We start from the raw sequence: 20,830 nt of genomic DNA on the forward strand, positions 1-20,830 counted from the left end.
GATCATTTTGGAAATCCATGATGACTTGTTCCATAGATATTTTAACTGAGTAGAAGCAGTATGATGGAGTATTACTTACATTTCCCAACAGTAGAGCCGTTCAAAATGAGCCATCATATATATGACCTAGAGTCAACATTTGTCATTTTCATTTAAAAACAGATTGGTACTCCTCTGTGGAGAAATATGTCCAAAATCTTTATTAACCTTAGAACTTCTCAATTTCGCTTACTTTTGGAAAGAGCTAAATTTATGACAGCAGTATTGGAAGAACTAAATCAATGTCTATAATTACATTATCGCAGATCATCCTGGTTGTGCAAATGTAATTATGAAGCATCGTAGTAAGAGTTGTTTCTACCTCTAAGCATTTTCAGTGGTCCTTATATCATTCCAGTTGAAGTTCGGGAGTATCAATACAACGTTACCTCTATCCCATCAAGAAATCATTTGAATGGTTATAATCACTTTTTGTATCCAAATGGAAATGGAAAATATAACCATAAACTCCTGGTACAAGGTATCTTATACATGTGGAGATTATGAGGATGTTTCAATGTCTATAAATCGATTTGACAAGTCAACCCATTTTTCATTGGTCCAGAGGGACTACATTTAGACTACTTGGTAAAATTACCCATTCTTGAATTTACTGGATTTTCTGGCATTTCGATCAGCATCTTTTCTGACTGTGACTCCATATTCACTCCTTTGTGCTGGAAAGACATTCTAGTCAACTTTTTGTACATGTCTACTCTACTGCAGTTCATAGTATTTTGAAGATAGGTAGACTGTTTAGAAGAATTGCTTGGATATTAAAATCTAGTTGTGATCATTAATTCTTCAATCACCTGTCAAATACTTCGTTGGATGGATCGTTACCGTTGATGATTGAATATTTTGGAAGTTCTTTTTGTAGTGGGATGGCAGACAATCAATCTAAATATCTTGAACTTTCAATTTGGTGAACTTTTTTTGACTCTCAAATTCTTGAGTATTCTTTTAGCCTTCTCGACATGGTTTCTCGCCCAATCAGTAAGGAATTCACAATAGGTTGACTCGGTGGATACGTGCGTTAGCTTTATATTGATGCTTGCAGGAACCATTGGAGTCTAATCTTCTTGCGAGCTTACCAAACTTACCAAGAAAAAATTCCAAATGGCTTTGAGGATTAAGAGGTATTTCAACATGGTTTTGGTGAATGTATGAACGTAGGTTTTGAGCTTGGTGATTGTGACGTTAATTTTCAAGTGTGGATCAAAACTGCGTTTGTCATTTGAAGAATGTTGTCAGAGATATGGTTTCTCTAATTTAAGCTTTTAGATCTTATTCCCTTTATTTGGAGAGCAACTCTAGTGATTAGTCGCGAACGAAGCTTTTTGCAATGTGTTCATCTCTACGTATATTTCCATTGTTTCACTCCAGAGCCTTATTGTTGTGGTAACATGGACGTTGAAACACTTCTAGCAACTGGACTAGTGTGCTCTAGATAGTACAACATCACGATCAAGCATGAATCGGTCGATCTAGGCATATTCACACATGAGAAGCAAAACGATATTTTGTCATTCCCGAGAACTTCTCACTAGCTTATTGAGACAACAATTAATTATCGGCATTATAGGCTACAAACTGTAATATCGATGGTTTAATTGTTGAGTTTGCTATGCTAGTGAGTAAGCCAACTCATTTACGACAGCAGTTATTTGTTATTGAAGGTTTGAACTCGACTCATGACACACACGCTCATTTTCTAAATTCGTGACACGACGAATGTTTGGCGAGGTCCATTTTTATTTTGGGTTTTGATTTTTCGTATAAATATTTCTTACTACATTATTTTATTTATATGGGTAATTTTCCATTACAAATTTTGGGTGAGTTATTTTCACTCTTGGTTTTAAACTCAATACAAGTATTTGAATCATATGTTATTACGTAATAATTGGTGCTTTCAACCTTATGGATACGGGTATTATACTACTATATTATCGAGGAAGGAAGAAGGTATGAGCTTGGAGGCATGAAAGAGGAATAACTGCAATCCAATCGCGACGGAATGGCATTCTCTTTTATGCAGCCGCTCTAACTCAATTTCTTCCTTGATATTTTCTTCCTATTCTCGAGTATTTTACATTTACTAAGCTATTTTAAATTTTAACGATGAAATTTTCTTTAGGGGGTAGATTGTAACGACCCGTCCCTAAAAAATTATGATTTTTATAATTTTAATAAGTGAATTTACGAAAATGCCCTTCGAGGCAAAGTGTTGACTTTTGTTGACTACCGTGGCATGTCACGTAAAGTTCGTTTTCTTGGCTTATTCTCATAGTACACGTCGCTACAGATGCGTAGGCATAAACGGAACGCGATTTGGAGTTATATTGAAAGAGATATAAACGTTTAAAGTCGGGGGCATTTTAGTAAACTAGTTATTTCCTAGAAAGCTCTAGATTTTTGGAGCAAAATCTGATTGAGCCACGTGTGTGTGTGGCCTAGATTAAAGGAAAGAAAAGTGGGCGGTGGAAATGAAAAATAAAGAAGAGATAAGGGAGGGAATTCGGCCAATGAGGGACAGAGAGAAAGGGAAGTGACCAATGAGAGACAAGAGGAAGGAGAGAAATGAGAGAAGAAGAAAAAGAAGAAAAGGGGGAGCCGACCTATAAAAGCTGTCAGACCCGACCAGTTTAACCATCTTCTGAGGCTTTTCCGTTGATTTTCAAACGAATCAAACCACCTAACCACTTGGGAAGTTCTCGTGTGAGTTCCTAGAAACAAAATCATAAGGGCGTGGTCAGGGGCCAAAGCAGACAATATCGTGCTACGACGGAGCCGAGCCCGGGATGTGGTGGAGGCCTAGGCCAGGATGTACTACGGCCGAGCCGAGCCCGGGCCGAGGCACAGCCTTCATGTGATTGTTCACCTCCTGCACCACATGCTCGCCTTGGATCTAAGTTAGGTGCTAGCCTACTATACAGGTCGTATTAGGCGACTCCGACTTGTAGGTGACCCGCGCATAGCGCTAGTTTTCACATCATCATAGCACTGAAGTGTACATATTTACATTCAGCCTGTCGTATAGGTCACACTACGTGACTCTGACTCGTGTGCTAACATAAATTGATAAGCAATAGGTCCAGTCGTACAGGTCACATTAGGTGACTTCGACTAGCATGCTAGTTTAGACAAATTTCATGCCTGACTTACATTTATTATTGTTAAGTTATTGTAGCATGGCATGCTTCTATTTTCATTGTCCTTATGCATTCATTTTTGTACTTACGTAGTGTTATTATTTTCTGGAAACTATATAGGTTTTACGGCGAAGGGTTATAATGTTTTCAAAAGGTTTTTATTAAAACTTTATTTTCAGGCCCACTCACCCTTGTTTTTCTCCCGTCCAAGTTCTAGTAGCAGAGTTTTTGTACCAACGAGGATTATTGGCAAATCTTGGTGTAGACAATTACCATCGATGGTATAATTCTCACCCTATTTTACTATACTATACTTATGCTCTGTCATCACGTGTGAAATGGGTTCATACATGCTCATCGCGTACTCTTGTGTTTAGGCACGTTTAGGTTTAAATTTATTCACATCATCCACATCAATACACTTTATGGCTTCGTCACCTTCTAGGTGTCGGCCAACACAGCTCGATTCGAAGTCCTAGTGGACATCCCGGGTCGGGGTGTGTCAGTTTGGTATCAGAGTATAAGTTGGAAGGTATTGCATTCATCACATGTGTGATGTAAGCATTCTCAATTCTTAAGCCTAATGTTTGAATCTTGCCACCTTGTCAAATACGAAAAATATGTTAGCTTTTCCTAAGTTTTGGGTAGTTTGGTCCACTTGTCAGCATTTTAGAAGGTCACTTTGGTGAACGCTTTTAGACTTAAAGTGACGAACTGCCCTGCCAAGGAAAGATATAGATTTGAGACAAGTTGATGGTCCTAAAGCAGGGCTAATGTATCAATAACGGTGTATCACCAGGGAACTTTAAATCAATCTCATCATTATTTTCACGTCATTATAATCAACCTTTTCGAGATAGGAAACCAGAATTGATTTTGATTCCTTGGCAGTACCTGTTAGCATACCATTTATTAGGATTCCTACGAAGTTTACTTCATCAAGACTACAAAATTGTCTTGAGCAACAACCTGGTGCTAAAATGGTAGCACTCGACGAAGGAAACATCTAGGGGACAGTCACTTTTGGTCCCCGATAGTACTAATCTTCTTAAACGCACTAGTTATCATTTTGGATCTTTAGGAGAAAGATCGACTTCCGTTTAAGCCCGTTCTAAAGTAGATTATTAGTAAATTCCTCTTTCCAGCTTTGGGACATCCTAACCAATACTAGTTTCCGAGTTTCTTTTAGTGATGTACTCGTCATTTCGATGAGTATAGGAAACGAAGTACAAGTTGTTATACCAATGATTAGTATAAAATCTTCGAAATAGTGAGTATTTCCCCTAGAATTATGGAACCCCCTCACAGGACCAGTTCCTCATCAGTCATCCAAAACCACCTACCTGAGCAGGCTCTAGTCTGTAATCAGCCTATAGTGGCGCTACTAATTGACGATATTGTCCGATATCCAGGAACTATCAACCAGTATTCAAGCGGTATGATTTCTGATACCAGACACAGGTGCTGGTATCTGGGAGTGATACCTTTATACCAGAATGTCGGTTCACAGTTTCAGGGTAATGAATAATATCAAAATCTGTTAATTAGCGCACGACTAATAGACTGATTAACAGTGGCTGCTGGAGCCAAAGAAACTAAATCTTAGAAAGGTAGGAGCACGCTTTGTATTAGGACAGTAAGCTCATAGTTGTTTTTATCTTATCACTTATCTAGATAAACATAACCTCTTCGACTAGCCACATTTTCGATCACTTTCACAGGCATACCGTAAAATTGAAGTACGAGTTAATTACTCACTATTAGAGTGAATTAAGTATCGAGAAAATGGTGAAGACCTATTAGCACGTGCGGTAGTGAAAGGAAGTATTATGGTACGTTTTGAGGACGTACATTTAGGCGTCATATTCGAAAGTCTTACCTGAGATATTATCATCAATCCACTTTCTCATACTACACTAGTTTCCTTGCGTCTTTTCGAGCAACTCCTACCGTTTGGAAGAACTTAGTTACTAAAGCTTATCGATTAGGAATTTATTCAACCAAGCCCCTTATCTTGGGAACTTTGAACCTTAGGATCATACATAGATTTTAGCAACTTCCTCGGGTGACGATTAAAAATCGTTATCCCCTACTTCGATCTGATGATCTAGCCGACCCACTCTTTGTAACTCAAGTTTTCTTCCATAACCTGACGACTTCGTAGTAGTTTTTCAAAGACTATCTCATCTACTTCGGCAGTGAGACCAAATTTCTCAAACATTAGTTTTGTTTAGATTGGTACTTATCTTTGGAGATGTGATCTTTGCAAATGACGTTCTTTCCTTTTTCTGAAAAGAGTTTAGAGGAAGAAGGTTGCAATTCTCACAAAGTGTTGCGAGATTTAAGATATCCTTAGTTTTGTCAAGTTTATCGACAATTGGTTAGCAATTTTCAGCTATAGTGTTTTTCCTCACTTATCAACCAAGGAAAGTTAGTTAAGCTTGAGGTGTTCATTATAGATAAAGTTTCTGACAATCAAACTGTTGTTCTCACCTCACCATCGATTTACACTTTTCGATGACGTTGATCATTTTGGAGATCCATGATGTTCCTTGGATATTTCAACTGTGTAGAGGCAGTATGATGGAGTATCGCTTACATTTTCCAACGGTAGAACCGTTCAAAATGAATCATCATGTATATGACCTAGAGTCAACAATTGTCATTTTGATCTGAAAACCGAATGGTACTTCTCTGTTGAGAAATATGTCCAAAATCTTTATTAACCTTAGAACTTCCCAATTTCACTTACTTTTGGAAAGAGGCAAGTTTCTGACAGCAACATTGGAAGAACTAAATCAACGTCTATGATTGCACTACCGTGGATCATCCCGGTTGTGCAAACGTAATTATTAAGCATCGTAGTAAGAGTTGTTTCTACCCCTAAACATTTTCAGTCTTCCTTATCCCATTCTAGTTGAAGTTCACGAGTATCGATATGACGTGACCTCTAACCCATCAAGAAATCGTTTGAATGGTTATAATCACTTTTTTTTGTATCCAAATGCAAATGGGAAATATCACATAAGCTCCTAGTACAAGGTATCTTGTACATGTGGAGATTATGATGATGTTTCAATATTTATAGATCGATTTGACAAGTTAACCCATTTTTCATTGGTCCAGAGGGACTACATTTTAGACCACTTGGTAAAATTACCCATTCTTGAATTTATCGGATTTTCTGACATTTCGATCAGCATTTTTTTTTACTATGACTCCATATTCAATCATTTGTGCTGGAAAGACATTCTAGTCAACTTTGGGTACATGCCTACTCTACTACAGTTCGTATTATTCCAAAGACAGGTAGACTGTTCAGAAGAATTGCTTGGATATTGAAATCTAGTTTTGATCATTAATTCTTCAATCACCCCTCAAATACTTCATCAAATGGATCGTTTCCATTGGTGATTGAATATTTCAGAAGTTGTTTTTGTAGTGTGATGGCAGGCAATCAATTAGATATTTTGAACTTTAAATTTGATGAACTTGTTTTGACTTTCAAATTCTTGAGAGTTCTTTTAGCCATCTTGACATCGTTTCTCACTCAATCAGTGAGGAATTCACGATAGGTCAACTCGACGGATGCGTGCGCCAATTTCATATCGATGCTAGCAGGAACCATTGGAGTATAATCTTCTTGCGAGTTTACAAGACTGACCAAGAAAAATTCCAAGCGGCTTTGAGGATTGAGCAGTATTTCAGCATGGTATTGGTGAAGGTATGAAATTAGGTTATGAGCTTGGCGATTGTGGCGTTAATTTTCAATTATGGCTCGAAACTGCAACTGTCATTCAAAGAATGTCATCAGAGATATGGTTTGTCTAATTTAAGCTTTTAGATCTTATACCCTTCGATTGGGAGAGCAACTCTAGTGATTAGTCACGGAGGAAGTTTTCGCATTATGTGTTCGTCTCTACGTATATTTCCACTGCTTCACTCCAGGGTCTTATTGTTGTGGGGACATGGACATCGAAACACTTCTAGCAACTGATTTGGTGCACTCTAGGATAGTACGATATCGCGATTGAGGCATGAATCGGACGATCTAGGCATATTCGCACATGAGGAGCAAAACGATATTTTGGCATCCTCGGGAACTTCTCACTAGCTTATTGAGACAACGATGAGTTATCGGCATTACAGGCTGTAGACTGTAATATCGATGGCTTAATTGTTGGGTTCACTAATCAAGTGCGCAAGACGGCTCATCTACAGTAACACTTACTAGTTAGCTATGGTTCGGACTCCTTCTCGAAGTTCGTGGCACGACGAATGTTTGTTGAGGTCTATTTTCATTTTGGATTTTGATTTTTTGTGCAAATATTTTTCTACTATGTTATTTTATTTATATGGGTATTTTTGCCATTAGAAATTTTGGGCGAGTTCTTTCTAATAGGAGCATATTTATGCGACTTAATTAGCTTGTTTTCTTGCATTTTCATAGTTAGTTTGTGTTTATTATAGTGTTTTAAGGTATTTTTGTGTGTTTGTAGGTCCATATGACAACGTTGGCAAGAAAGGGCAATTTGGAGCATTTTGAGGCAGTTTTGGGCACCAAATGGATAGCTTATGAGTGGAGCAAGATGGATGGACGAATTTGAAGTTCAAGAGGCTAGGAATGTGCTGAAAAGAGTGAAGAAATAAATCCAAGACAAAGAATATAAGGAATCAACTCAAAAGAAGGAGTCATTATCCAAAACCTTATCCAACCTTATCTTATCCAAACTAACCTTATCTTATCTTATCCTTTCCTAATCTAGCATTATCCAATCTTATCTTATCCAAATCAGTTTGTGCCTTAATTCCAGCCATTTATAAGGGATAATTATGCATTTAAACTACATATTTCAGATTCTAGAAGCCTTATCTCCTCTCCCTACAAAAGTGGTACCCCAACCCCTTTTAGAACCCTTTTTCCTAGTTGTGGCACACCCTATATCCTTGTTCCTGATGGTTTTTGATGTGTAATCCTAATCCCCTATGGTTTCTGATTGTTTTAACCTATTCCACTTGGGTTTTGGTTGCATAATCCTTGTCCCACTTTGATTTCAGGAACCTATCCTAATCCTTAGGGATTGTGTCGTGGGTTATAGCCTATAAATACAAGTTTCTGCTGCACAAATCATTCACCACCCTCTACCACAATTCACTACACCATTCACCATAAATCCCTCATTGTGCCGCGGCTAAGGAAGGAGAAGAAGAAAAAAACTTGGAGTCGTGCTTGCCATTCAAGAAGATTGGATTGTTGGAGCGTTCTTAGGTGTATTCTATCTTTGATTTCAATGTTTAATTTAAATTATCCTTGTTTAATTGCGAACATGAGGAACTAATTTCTTTATAGTTGGAGGTGAATTCGAAGCCATGATTATATGTTTTATATGAATTGATTTCCTCCGGTTATTGTTTCATGAATCATGAATGTGGTTTACTTATCTGTTTTATTAAGAACTTGTTCTTGTATGTTGATTAAGGTGGCCAACTTAGTTTGCGTGCATGAATTTGATGCTAGAGTATAAGGGAATTTCACCTAATCGTTATGAACTTATATTCATGAGTAGTAAAAGTTGCTAGTCACGATTGTGTTAAGTAGATTCTTGGCAAGAGTATCATGCAGTTGATAGTTATAATTGCCTTGTCAATGCTTATGATTTCCATGGAACTTAATGATCTTTGAATGTATCTTTATCATGTTGTTCATATAGGGAACTTGAGAAGAATAATTTGGTTGCGATGCGTTGTCCATTCAATTCAATGAATTTAGGGAAATCTGAGAGTTAATTTGTGCATTTACGATTAATTTGGGGCATTGTCGTTCATGGTTTAAAGAAACAATACTGGAAATCGATTTATGTTGCATATGTTTATGTGTGGAGAAGGATCCTCTAACTAGCCTCTTTCACCATTCAATTCACCCAATTTCATACCTAGTTTGCTTTAGTTTCCAATCTATTTACTTTAATCAAATTCGTCCAGATCAACCCCCCTTTCAATTAAGTGTCTTAGATTAGTTAAAAAGGTGTTTCAATCTATCCAAATTAGTGTTTTGAGTCTCACTAGTGTTAAATTCGTCCAAATAGTCCTTAAAACCTGTTTTGAGTCTTTTTAAGTTAGTTTTGCTGATTTGAGTGTTTTAGGTCAGTTTAGAGTCTATAGAGTCTAGTTTTGTGTTTTTAAGTCTAGTTTTGTGTTTTAAAGTTTAAGTTGTGTAGATTAGCAGCCTTAGTTAATCCCTGGTTTAGAACGATCCTTACTTGCTTAATACTACAATTACATATTCAATAGGGTTTAATTTGAGTGTTAGTTAAATTTCACATCAATTTCCACTCTTGGTTTTAAACTTAATACAAGTATTTGAATCATACATATATATACATATATATATATATATATTTTATATTTTATTATATGTATATATTTTTTTTCCTTATGTTTTACGTAATAATTGGTGTTTTCAACCTTACGGTTTATACGGGTATTATACTACTATATTATCAAGGAAGGAAGAAGGTATGAGCTTGGAGGCATGAAAGAAGAATAATTGCAATCAAATTGTAACGGAATGACATTCTCTTTTATGCAGCCACTCTAACTTGATTTCTTCCTTGTGTATGTATTTATATACATATTTTCTCCCTATTTTCGAGTATTTTACATTTAGCAAGTTATTTTAAATTTCCAGGATGAAATTTTTTTAAGGGGGGTAGATTGTAACGACCTGTCCCCAAAAATTATAGTCTTTATAATTTTTAATATGAATTTATAGAAATGCCCTTCAAGGTAAAGACGTTGACTTTGTTGACCATCTTGTCATGTCATGTAAGGTTCGTTATCCTCATAGTACTCATCGCTGCGAACGCGTGGGCGCAAATGGAATGTAATTTGAAGTTATAACGAATGAGTTATTAACAAATGAAGTCGAGGGCAAAATTGTAAATTTATTATTTTCTAGAATGCTCTAGGTTTTCGGAGCAAAATCTAGAAAGCCACGTGTGTGGCCCAGATAATTGGGAGAAGAGAGAAAAGTAAGTGACCAATGGGAAGAGAGACCAGGAAGGAAATGAGGGAAAAGGAGATGGAGGGAATCGGTCAGGTTCCCCTTGACCCGCGTGATGACCCGACTTCCATCACCACCAAACCTCACCACAACACCCCATCACCTAATTCTAACCAAACCTGACGAATTTTTGCCCCAATGTGGTAAGAAAACCCACTGAGGGGTCCGGGTGGGTCTCAGCCTTGAATCACCATTATGAAACGATTTCTATTGATCTCTACCACCATTAGACTCTCCTTGAACCCAAGAACAAACCCCAGCCAACCATAGAGGTGGCGGAGCACCGGAGGAGTCGAATCAATGCACACCCAAATCTAGGGTTCCGATGGGTTTGGATGAAATTGAGGCTTTTCCTGACCAAATTGGTCTTAGTCATAGGTATGAAAGTTATTACTCTCATCGAGATCTTCATTCCTGTAAAATTTGGGAATTTTTGGAGTTGTTGGATTTTCTGGCGAGTCGGGGCGACCAATCGCCACATGCAGCAGCGGATACGGTGGCGCGTGGGGTAAAAACCCGAGGTCCTTCCTTAGGTTCCTCGACATACCGGACCTGAATCCACCCTTGTTTTTTGAAATTTATGTTGTTTGGTTATATTTTCGTTAAGGGCCGCCACTTGGTTAATAAATGAATCGACAATCCGACCGTTGGATTGTCACCAAACTTTGATACGTTATAATACGTAATATTTGAGGATATTAGAAACTTACGGATCGGAAATCCAACGTATGGATCTTCTTGAATAGGATATGTAAGTTACGTGTTCTATTGAGAAGAATTATGAGACGTGAGTTGATAATTGTTCTAGGCGCCAATCGTTCGTGACGTCTTGATATTCGTGCTAAGATGTTGTAGCGTGAGTGGATCTTTTTTCTTTATATATATATATATATATATACCTTTCAATTTTCCAGAGATGTTTTAAATTGATTATGCATAGCATGCCATGATTTAAATGTGTTATATTTAAATATTGCATTGTGATGAGATTTGTGGTTATGCCAAATGGTCCTACGAAGGCGCAGGTAAGTTTAGGTGAGTTATTATGTGATTGAAATGGTTGAATTATATGAGCATGCGTATATTCATTTAGAGCTCATCATTGCTGCACCCCGGTGTTCGTGCTCCCGCCTCGGGCCAAGGCATAGCCTTCACGTGATTGTTCACCTCCCACACCACATGCTCGCCTTGGATCCAAGTTAGGTGCTAGCCTGTCATAAAGGTCGTATTAGGTGACTCTGACTCGTAGGTGACCCGCGCATAGCGCTAGCTTTCACGTGATCGTAGCACTAAAGCGTACATATTTACACCTAGCCTCTCATACAGGTCACACTACGTGACTCCGACTCATGTGCTAGCATAGACTGATGAACAATAGGTCTAGTTGTACAAGTCCCATTAGGTGACTCCGACTGGCATGCTAGGTTAGATAGATTTCACACCTGACTTACATTTATTATTGCTGAGATACTGTAGCGTGGCATGCTTCTGTTTTAATTGCACTTGTGCATTAATTTTCGTACTTACGCAGTATTATTATTTTTTGGAAACTATACAAGTTTTACAGCGAGGGTTATAACGTTTTCAAAAGGTTTTTATTAAAACTTTATTTTCAAACCCACTCACCCTTGTTTTTCGACCCTCCAAGTTCTATTAGCAGAGTTTTTGTACTGACGAGGATTATTGGCAAATCTTGTTGTAGACGATTACCATTGATGGTATAATTCTCACCCTATTTTACTGTACTGTACTTAAGATCTGTTATCACGTGTGAAATGGGTTCATACCCGTTCACCACACACTCTTGTATTTAGGCACTTTTAGGTTTAAATTTATTCACATCTTCCACATCAATACACTTTATGGCTTCGTCACCTTCCAGGTGTCGGCCAAGACAGCTCAATTTGGAGTCCTAGTGGACATCTTGGGTCGGGGTGTGTCACCAACCCTAACTCAAGGATATGGTTGATTGTTTTTTGTTAGGGAAGCAATTACTCATCTTATTTTCCCTTTCTATTCTCGGATTAGAAGCGATGGAAACATGGAACTTATTGTTGTCCCCCCACTAGTAAGCATTTTGGTATGTCGACAGAGACCCACCCCACAGTATTTGGTGGTTGTCCAAAAAGAATGACATGTGGCATATCCTAAGAGATCCAAGGGGTCCCTTCCCTTATGCGCTCCTAAGGAATTAATCACTACCTAGTAGCTAGAGGGAATTACAATTACTAGTTCATTAATAGTTAGTTAATTAAGCTCATCAACAATGGGAATGAATGAGAGGAAAATGTAATGATGCTCTCTAATCTCTATGCCTCTAACAAAGTCATAGGCCTCTCTATGTGATTCACCTTTTTTTCAGCTGCAATTGTGCTGGCTGGTTTTGGAAAAGTCTAAAAAGAATGTAATAAATTAAGAGAAAGGTATAGAAGAAAGTTCTTGAAGGAGTAGCTTTAGATAAACATATTTGTTAAAGAGAGGAACAACTAAAGAGAAAAGATGCCTTGTGTGATCAACCACCAACTTCTTGTGTAGCTAGTTCCTTTTGACTCCACTAACTAATCTTAACCCCTTCATTTGACATCATTCCTTGACGATCAATGAAAATTTTCAAAAGTAAAGAGATGAGTATATTAGAGTATGAATATGATTTTGAATGCTAGAAATCATGTAGTGTTTTAAGTTGGTATAAAAAAAGTCTAAATAAAAGAGTTGGGGTTGTCTTAGTCAATTTGGAATTGAAACTAAGAAATTGTCGACTTAATATTCATAGTTGTATAAGAATTCTATTTCTGTTTTCTGGAATGACTAAAATAGAATAATTATGAGGATTGTTTCGCTATAAATAGAGGTCACTATTCTCACAATATTACGGTTAATGGTTGAACCAAAGATCTATTGTTTGTCTAAGCATTGTGGATTTGCAAGAGAGGAGAAGGTGTTATGTTTAGAGGTATGTCATGGCTTCTTCTTCGACTATGTCCATAGGTGTGTGTTCTATATTCATGTCCGTTCAAGTAAAAGTATGGTTCATGTATGAAATTGTGGTTTCAATGCTTTATTATTCGAGTTTGTTTAATTAGTGTGTGTGCGCGCGCGCGTATAATGTGCACACTGCACACGCTTGTGTACTTTGCATCTATCACAGAAAGAAGTTTGGTTTTGAATCAACAATCAAGGGAAAAAATGGATTTTCAAATGTGGTTTTCTTTAATGCGAGAGAGGGTTGACATGTAGTGACAATGGGTAATCATGAATTTGCTTAACTATCTATCTCCAAGCAAGATGTCAACCGAGCACTTACTTTTGTCAATCGTGAGACTTTAATATTCTCTTCCACTTGATTAATTATCATTAGTCTTAGAAACATTTTTCCCAAGTTTATAAAAACAAAACGAGATTTTTATTTGTCAAGAGATAAACTACATATTATTGGGTTTTCATAAAATAGAAAGTAAAAGAAAAATAGGATTACTGGACTACTCCTTATCATGAGAATGAATGGGGAGTGTAAGGACGAACATTTTTTTATTAATGACATCATTTATTTATGGAAGTTTTAACGAAAAACCATATTTTTACCTTTCTCTAGTACTATTTACTACACCTTTATATGTCATTTTTCATTAAAACTAAAGTTTTTTTTAACTTTTCATTAGTTCTCCTTTTATTTATTTGGAAGATGTTAAAGTGAGCTGGAATGGGTATTATAAGTAGAACAATACTTGGTTCCATAAGGTTATGAAAGGAGTCATTTTGGATAATGCTAGGGAGAATAAACTTTTAAAACAAATTTGCACACCAAATGATATGTCACCACTAAGAAACAAGCACGTTAATCGACACTTAATTAATAATTCAATCATCTACAATCACATCATTTGGTTTGCAAATTTGGCTTAAAAAGTTGGTTTAAATAGTTGGTCTTCCTAGCATTACACTTTACAAAATAGATGTGGTTCCTCCATATGCTGGTACGTTGCCACTCTTTTTCTTTTTATCTTTTTATCTTAAGCAACTTATTCCACTCAACAATATTTGGCCACTCAAAGATAAGTATGAGTTTTTACTCAAAATTGTTTGTTGCCGATTTATAGAATTTTGTGTTTATAATTGGAACCGTCCATATTATAAATCATTCTATAAAGATCGTCTCTACAAAAAAACCAATTAGAACTAAGGTCGTTTAGTCGTCAAATTGTATAAATGTAGATTAACGGAATTGGTAAAAGCATTGTGCGCCGTTAGTCATCGAATTGTATAAAAGTAGATTAACAGAATTGGTAAAAACATTGCGCACCGTCTATGTTTTTGCTATAATAGATTGACTAAATGATCTTATTTTTATTTTTTGCAGAGATGATCTTTACAAAGTGATTCATAATATAAACAGTTCTGATCATAAACACAAAATTCTATAAATCTACAACAATTTTAAGTAGAAACTCCTACTCATTATTGAGCAGCCAAGCATTGTTCTATTTCACCTCCTTTTTATGTAGGACTTCGTTCAAAATCTTGTGGAGCCAAGTACTATTACTGGAAGTATATCACTTGTTGATATTTTAAGTGTTATTTTGAATTATTTTAAGGGAAATTTTTTGAAATGTCATATGAACTTGTTCATATTTTTCAATTTGTCACATAAACTAACATTTTAAACAATTTGTTGTACCAACTTTACAAAATCATTAATTTGTCATCTCACCCTAACTCCATTAAGTTTTTCATCTAATATAACTCATGTGCCTCGAACATGACTTGTGTTCGGGGTTATTTAGGTCATTTAAACATCTTTTCACAAGTTTTTTACTTTTCTTTAGTACAAACACCTAATTTTTTTTACATTTCTTTAGCGCATATGCATCTACAACACCATTTATGGCACAAAACATTAACCTGTTTCTCATTTATAGAGCCCATACATGCTAAAATGTAAACTCCCACTCGTGCATCATTACATATTTGAAATAACAAAAAAAGAGTGCATTGCATGATCATTTCATTGCTCTCATATAAAAAATATTGTTCCATTGCCTGAAAAACCCTACAGTTTTTTGTCAAATACAACTTAATTAAAGGGAAGTAAGGTATTAAAATGACTGAAATAACCCGCACATGACTTATATTGGATAAAAAACTTAACAGAGTTAGGAAAATGTGTTGAGCCCTTGCATGACGGCATGGATTCAAACCTTGTCGATGGCTAATCTTACAAACTTTATCGTTTTACCGAAAAAAAAAAAGAAAAAAAAAACAGAGTTAGAGAAAGATGACAAATTAATGATTTCAAAAAGTTGGTATGACAAATTGCTTCAAATTTTAGTTTATATGACAAATAGAAAAATGCGTATAAGTTCTATTGATGCACAAAATCAGTGAGGACTTTGGTACAACAGAAAGTGTCAAGTTTGTGACTTTCGCTAGATTGCTCCAGTCACTAGTGTGGATACGTATGTAAATGGATAGAGACAGGGAAGTAAGCACAAGATGTACGTGGTTCACCCAGATTGGCTACGTCGACAAAGTAGAGGAGTTCTCATTAATTATGAAGGGTTTATACAAGTAAATAGGTTCAAGATCTCCTTTAGTGAGTTCTAGTGAATGATTTAGTACAAATGACATTAGGGATTATTGTGGGAGAATGATCTCCTTTTATAGAAGAGAGTTTCTAGCTTTGTCCTGACATTGACACATATCGTGTTGTGATTGGCCTCTAATGTTGACACATGTCGTGTTCTGATTGGCCCCTGATGTTGACACGTGTCGCACTATGATTGGCCTCCTGGTTGGAGGGAAACTCTTATGGGTCCTTGATGGTATAACGTTAACTAGTGCTTAGTAGTTTCGGGATTGGTCAAGTATGGTACAAACAGTGCTCCCCTAAGTTCCTGAGTGAGGGAAGCTCCTCAGTTGGGGACTTGCAAGATCCAAGTCACTGAGTAATCACAAAACTTTTAAGTACCGCAGTGTGGTATCGTTTTCACTTGCCTCATAGGTAGATGTGGCATCTTCTTTGGAAGTATTTTTCCTCCATCCAGGGGTGGTATCTTTAACCAATGGAGATGCATAAAGTAATGTATCAATTTCACTTGAAGCTTACTTGTAGTTTCGGGTTTGGTTAAGCGCGATACAAACCCTATAGTAGGAGTCCCCCAAGTCTCTGAGCAAGGAGATCTGCCGAAAAGGTGACAGACAAGGTAAGCAATCAGAATTTCAAGCAGTTAGTCTCAGATCGAAAGTTTGATATTGTGTTATGGCTGATTGTTCTCCTTATCTTTGTTCTATAGACATCAACAAGGACAAAGAAAAGGACATGGAGTAGAGATGATATGAGATACTTTTGCTTTTAAAGAAGTAACTTTCCACATGCTTATTATTAAACTGGGTTGGAGGGTCTTCAGGTTTCCTCAAGACTATAAGGCCGACTCAAGAATTTGAGGGTCAAAACAAGTCCATCAAATCAAGAGTTCGTTCGACCTTGATGATATGAGATACTTTTGCCTTTGGAAGAAGTAATAGATGAATCGGCACGTGTCCTGTTGCACTTGTATCCACATGATTCCTTGTATCCTTTTCACTTGCCCTATTTGTTCTTTAGGTAGTTGTGGTATCTTCTCTGGAAGCACAAGATGTTGAAGATGAGTACTTGAGAGCAATGCTAGGTAAGTAATTAGGCAAGGTGTTCCAAGCAGTCAGTTCCTGACTAGAAGCTTGATTCCAAGTGTTGACCGATTGCTCTCTTTCTCCTTGTCTTACAGGTAAGAGCAAGGGCAAAGGAAAAGACAAGGAAAAAGCATGATATGGGATACTCTTGCTTTCAACCCTGATAATATGAGATATTCTTGCTCTGGCGTGACTTGTTTGTAGAAGTATTATCAAGGGGAAGGAAGCTAAGTATTTCGAGAGATTTCGTTGAGAGTGCCCTCTCAGATGTGAGGAAGAGTTGAGCATTTTTTGCAAGTCTGCCTGGCTGTAGAGGATGGAGGTCCACATATATAGGAATTTCCCTAACAGCAAGTAGTAATGTTATTCATTTACCCTTCTCGGTCATAGCAATGTAGTGGGAGCTGCAAGCTTCACGTGTTTTAACTTTGTCAGAGCACTTTGAAAAAGTGGTATGTGGTATCTGGAAAGCTGATGTTGCATGTGAAGATTGCAGACAAGTTTTATCCAAGAAAATTGGCTCTCGAAGTTCGGAAAGTGGTGCCTCTTTGATTTTCGAGCAAGAAGATATATTAAAGATCTGGCTCTCGAAATCCAGAGAGCATTGCCTCTTCGATTTTTGAACAAGCAATCTTATTGGGGATCTGGCTCTTAAGATTTAGAGGGCAGTTCCTTTTCAATTTTTGAGAAAGAAATCTTGTTGGGAGTCTGGCTTTCGAGATTCAGAGAGTGGTGTCTCTTTGATTTTTTGAGAAAGCAATCTTGTTGGAAGTCTGGCTCTCGAGATTTGGAGAGCGGTGCCTTTTCGATTTTTGAGCAAGTAATCCTATTGGGGCATCTGGCTCTCGAGATTCGGAGAACGGTGCCTCTTCGATTTTTAAGCAAGTAATCCTGTTGGGGGATCTGGCTCTCGAGATTCGGAGAGCGGTGCCTCTTCGATTTTTGAGCAAGCAATCCTGTTGGGAGTGTTTTCTCTGATGTGAGTAAAGCTTGGGCATTTTTGCCATTCTACTTTGCCACGGAGCACGGAGGTTGACACACATAGGGATTTTCCAGTTATCAAGCAGTGATGTTGTTCCTTTACCCTTGTGGGTAATAGTAGGGTAGTTGGACCCAGGAAAATCTGCTTCTTGGAATCCAGAAAGTGTTACCTTTTCTATTTTTGAACAAATGGCCCTAATGCCCTTTCTTTTATAGGGACACCAATTGTGTCCAAGAAGTACGTTTAGAGAGTTATTGCTTGTAGGAATTTTCCCCTTATTTTTGTACTTCAGAGATTTATTGGACTCATTTTCCCTTCATCATTTCTGAAAATGTCTGGCACATCCGACTGTCGTTTTGACTTGAACTTTGGTGAAGAGACAACCATGTCTCCTCAAGACAACATATAGCGCCCGCCCTTCTTATCCCCTACTAGTCCTCTTACCATTAGGGACTATGTGATGAAGAATGATATGACTGCTGCGGTGGTGACCAAGAACCTTCTCACTCCCAAAGATAACAGACTACTTTCCAAACGGTCTGATGAGTTGGTTGTTAAGGATTCTCTGGCTCTCAGTGTTCAGTGTGCAGGTTCTATGTCTAATATGGCCCAACGCCTATTTGCTCGAACCTGCCAAGTTGAATCATTGTCAGCTGAAGTGATAAGTCTCAAACAAGAGATCAGAGGGCTCAAGCATGAGAATAAACAGTTGCACATGCTCGCACATGACTATGCTATAAACATGAAGAGAAAGCTTGACCGGCTGCAGGAATCTGATGGTCAGATTTTGCTTGATCATCAGAAGTTTGTGGGTTTGTTCAACAGACATTTATTGCCTTCGTCTTCTGGGGCTGTACCACATACTGAAGCTCCAAATGATCAATCTCCGGTGCCTCCTCCTTCTGAGGTTCTACCCAGTACTGAGGCTCTGAATGATCACCCTCCGGTGCCTCCTCTTTCTGGGGCTCTGCCGACTGCTGAGACTTCTCATGAGCAACCTTTGTGAAGGCTCCCTCCTATTTGTTTATTTTGATTCATGTGTATGCACCTATCTGTAACTTATCGGATATATCAGTAAATAAGCTTTGCTTCATTTCAGCGTATTGTGTTAAATACACTAAGACATACTTCACTGAGTTCTTTGAATTTTTGTTGTTGAAGTTTGTATGTTGAAACTTCGTGGGTGGATTCTATAGGTTGAAATAGTGCTCCCCTAATTTTTCGAGCGAGGAAAGCTTCTCGGTTGGGGACTTGAAAGATCTAAGTCACTGAGTAGTCGTGAAACTTCCGAGTATCGAGGTGCAGTAGCATATGGTAGGAGTCCCCCAAGTCTCCGGTCGAGGGATATGACGAAAGAGGTGTCTTGCTAGTAGCCAATTTTTCAAAGTAACAAAACTTCACCATTTTCCTTTCTAAGTGGTAGCCCAAAACTCCCCTTTCATATATATTTGGTATGAAAGTTGTGAGGCCCAAAGAAGAGGAGGCCTAGGCCCTTTTCTTGTTTATTTTATTTTTTTTTATTTTTGAATTTACTAATTTTTTTTTAATAGGTGAAGCTTTGATGCTGAAGCTTTTGTAGGTGAAGCTTCTGTGTTGAAGCTTTGTAGGTGAAGCGTTATAGGTGAAGCTTTGGTGTTGAAGCTTTGTAGGTGAAGTTTTGGTGTTGAAACTTTGTAGGTGAAGCTTTTGTGTTGAAGCTTTGTAAGTGAAGCTTTATAGGTGAAACTTTGGTGTTGAAGCTTTGTAGGTGAAGCTTTGTGTTGAAACTTTGTAAGTGAAGCTTTATAGGTGAAACTTTGGTGTTGAATCTTTGTAGGTGAAGCTTTTATAGGTGAAGCTTTGTACGTGAAGCTTTTGTGTTGAAGCTTTGTATGTGAAGCTTTATAGGTGAAGCTTTGTAAGTGAAGCTTTATAGGTGAAGCTTTGTTGGTGAAGCTTTTGTTGTGAAGCTTTGTATACTCCCTAACGGTTACACGATATCACCGGAGAAGCTTATCAGAGGAGAAACCGAGTGATCAAGCAAGTGTTCAGCTACATTAAGTGCCCTGAAAGCTTCAGAAAACATGAAATTGACCGAAGCCCTTATGTCTACCAGGATTCGTCGTACTTCAAAGTTGGCTATGTGAGCTTCCACGATCAGTGGGTCGTTATGAGGGCAGATGATACCTCTTTCTTCCTCAGGGTAGAAACATATTGGATCCCAGTTAGGCTTTTGATACTTGCCTCCCCTGATGTCTTCCACGTGAAACACTTGGTGGCCAAGCCTCAAAGTTCGTTCACTATTTTTCATGGCCCTGTTGGAAAATTTAGATATGGGTGTGCCGCCACTTACGGAATATATCACATTCACTTGGCGTTGGTTACCGTTATCCCTTGGAGGGTGAAGGAGGAATTGATCAATTTTTCCTTCATGTGCCAAAGCTTCAATATGATCACGAAGGGTGATACACTTCTCGTCGTCATGACCGTAATGCTCGTGATAGCAGTAAAACGTGCCCGTGTTCTTCGTGGGCTTGTAATCCGGCTACCTCGGCTTTGGCTTCGGTATCAGGTGTGCTATGCTGGGGTAAATGGCCATGCATGTGGCGTTTAAAGGTGTGTATGCCTCATACCTTGGGGTAAGGCCTGTCTTGACACGTGCTTGACCCACTGTGTTGAGTGCCTGAGGGTGGGGATTATCGTGGTGATACCCTTAGTTATCGCGATAGTATCCCTTACTCATTTTACTAAAATGAGACTGGTGAGGATGGAAATCTTTCCTTTTGCCCTGAGATTGATATGTTTGTTGACTTGGCAAAGTATTAAGTAAGGTACGGGGAGGCTCCACTGCCGTTTGGAAGGTTGAGGTCTTCTCATTTGGTTGGATTTGGCTTCTACTCCCTACATGTTAATAAGGGGTGGTTGTATGGGGTTTCCCTTAATATG

At 37.9% G+C, this 20,830-nt stretch overlaps 1 protein-coding gene across 1 annotated transcript in view; it reads left to right on the top strand.

Annotated features, from left to right (window-relative positions):
- The first annotated feature begins 18,408 nt into the window (after nt 1-18,408).
- The window catches only part of LOC126622205 (uncharacterized), a 90,741-nt gene continuing 88,319 nt past the window's right edge, over nt 18,409-20,830 (top strand). Inside the window, exon 1 of the mRNA XM_050290880.1 lies at nt 18,409-18,495. The gene's annotated coding sequence lies outside the window, so the exon portion shown is untranslated. The remainder of the gene's footprint in view (nt 18,496-20,830) is intronic.

This window comes from Malus sylvestris, chromosome 5 (assembly GCF_916048215.2).
Source record: "Malus sylvestris chromosome 5, drMalSylv7.2, whole genome shotgun sequence".
Classification (NCBI taxonomy): domain Eukaryota; kingdom Viridiplantae; phylum Streptophyta; class Magnoliopsida; order Rosales; family Rosaceae; genus Malus; species Malus sylvestris.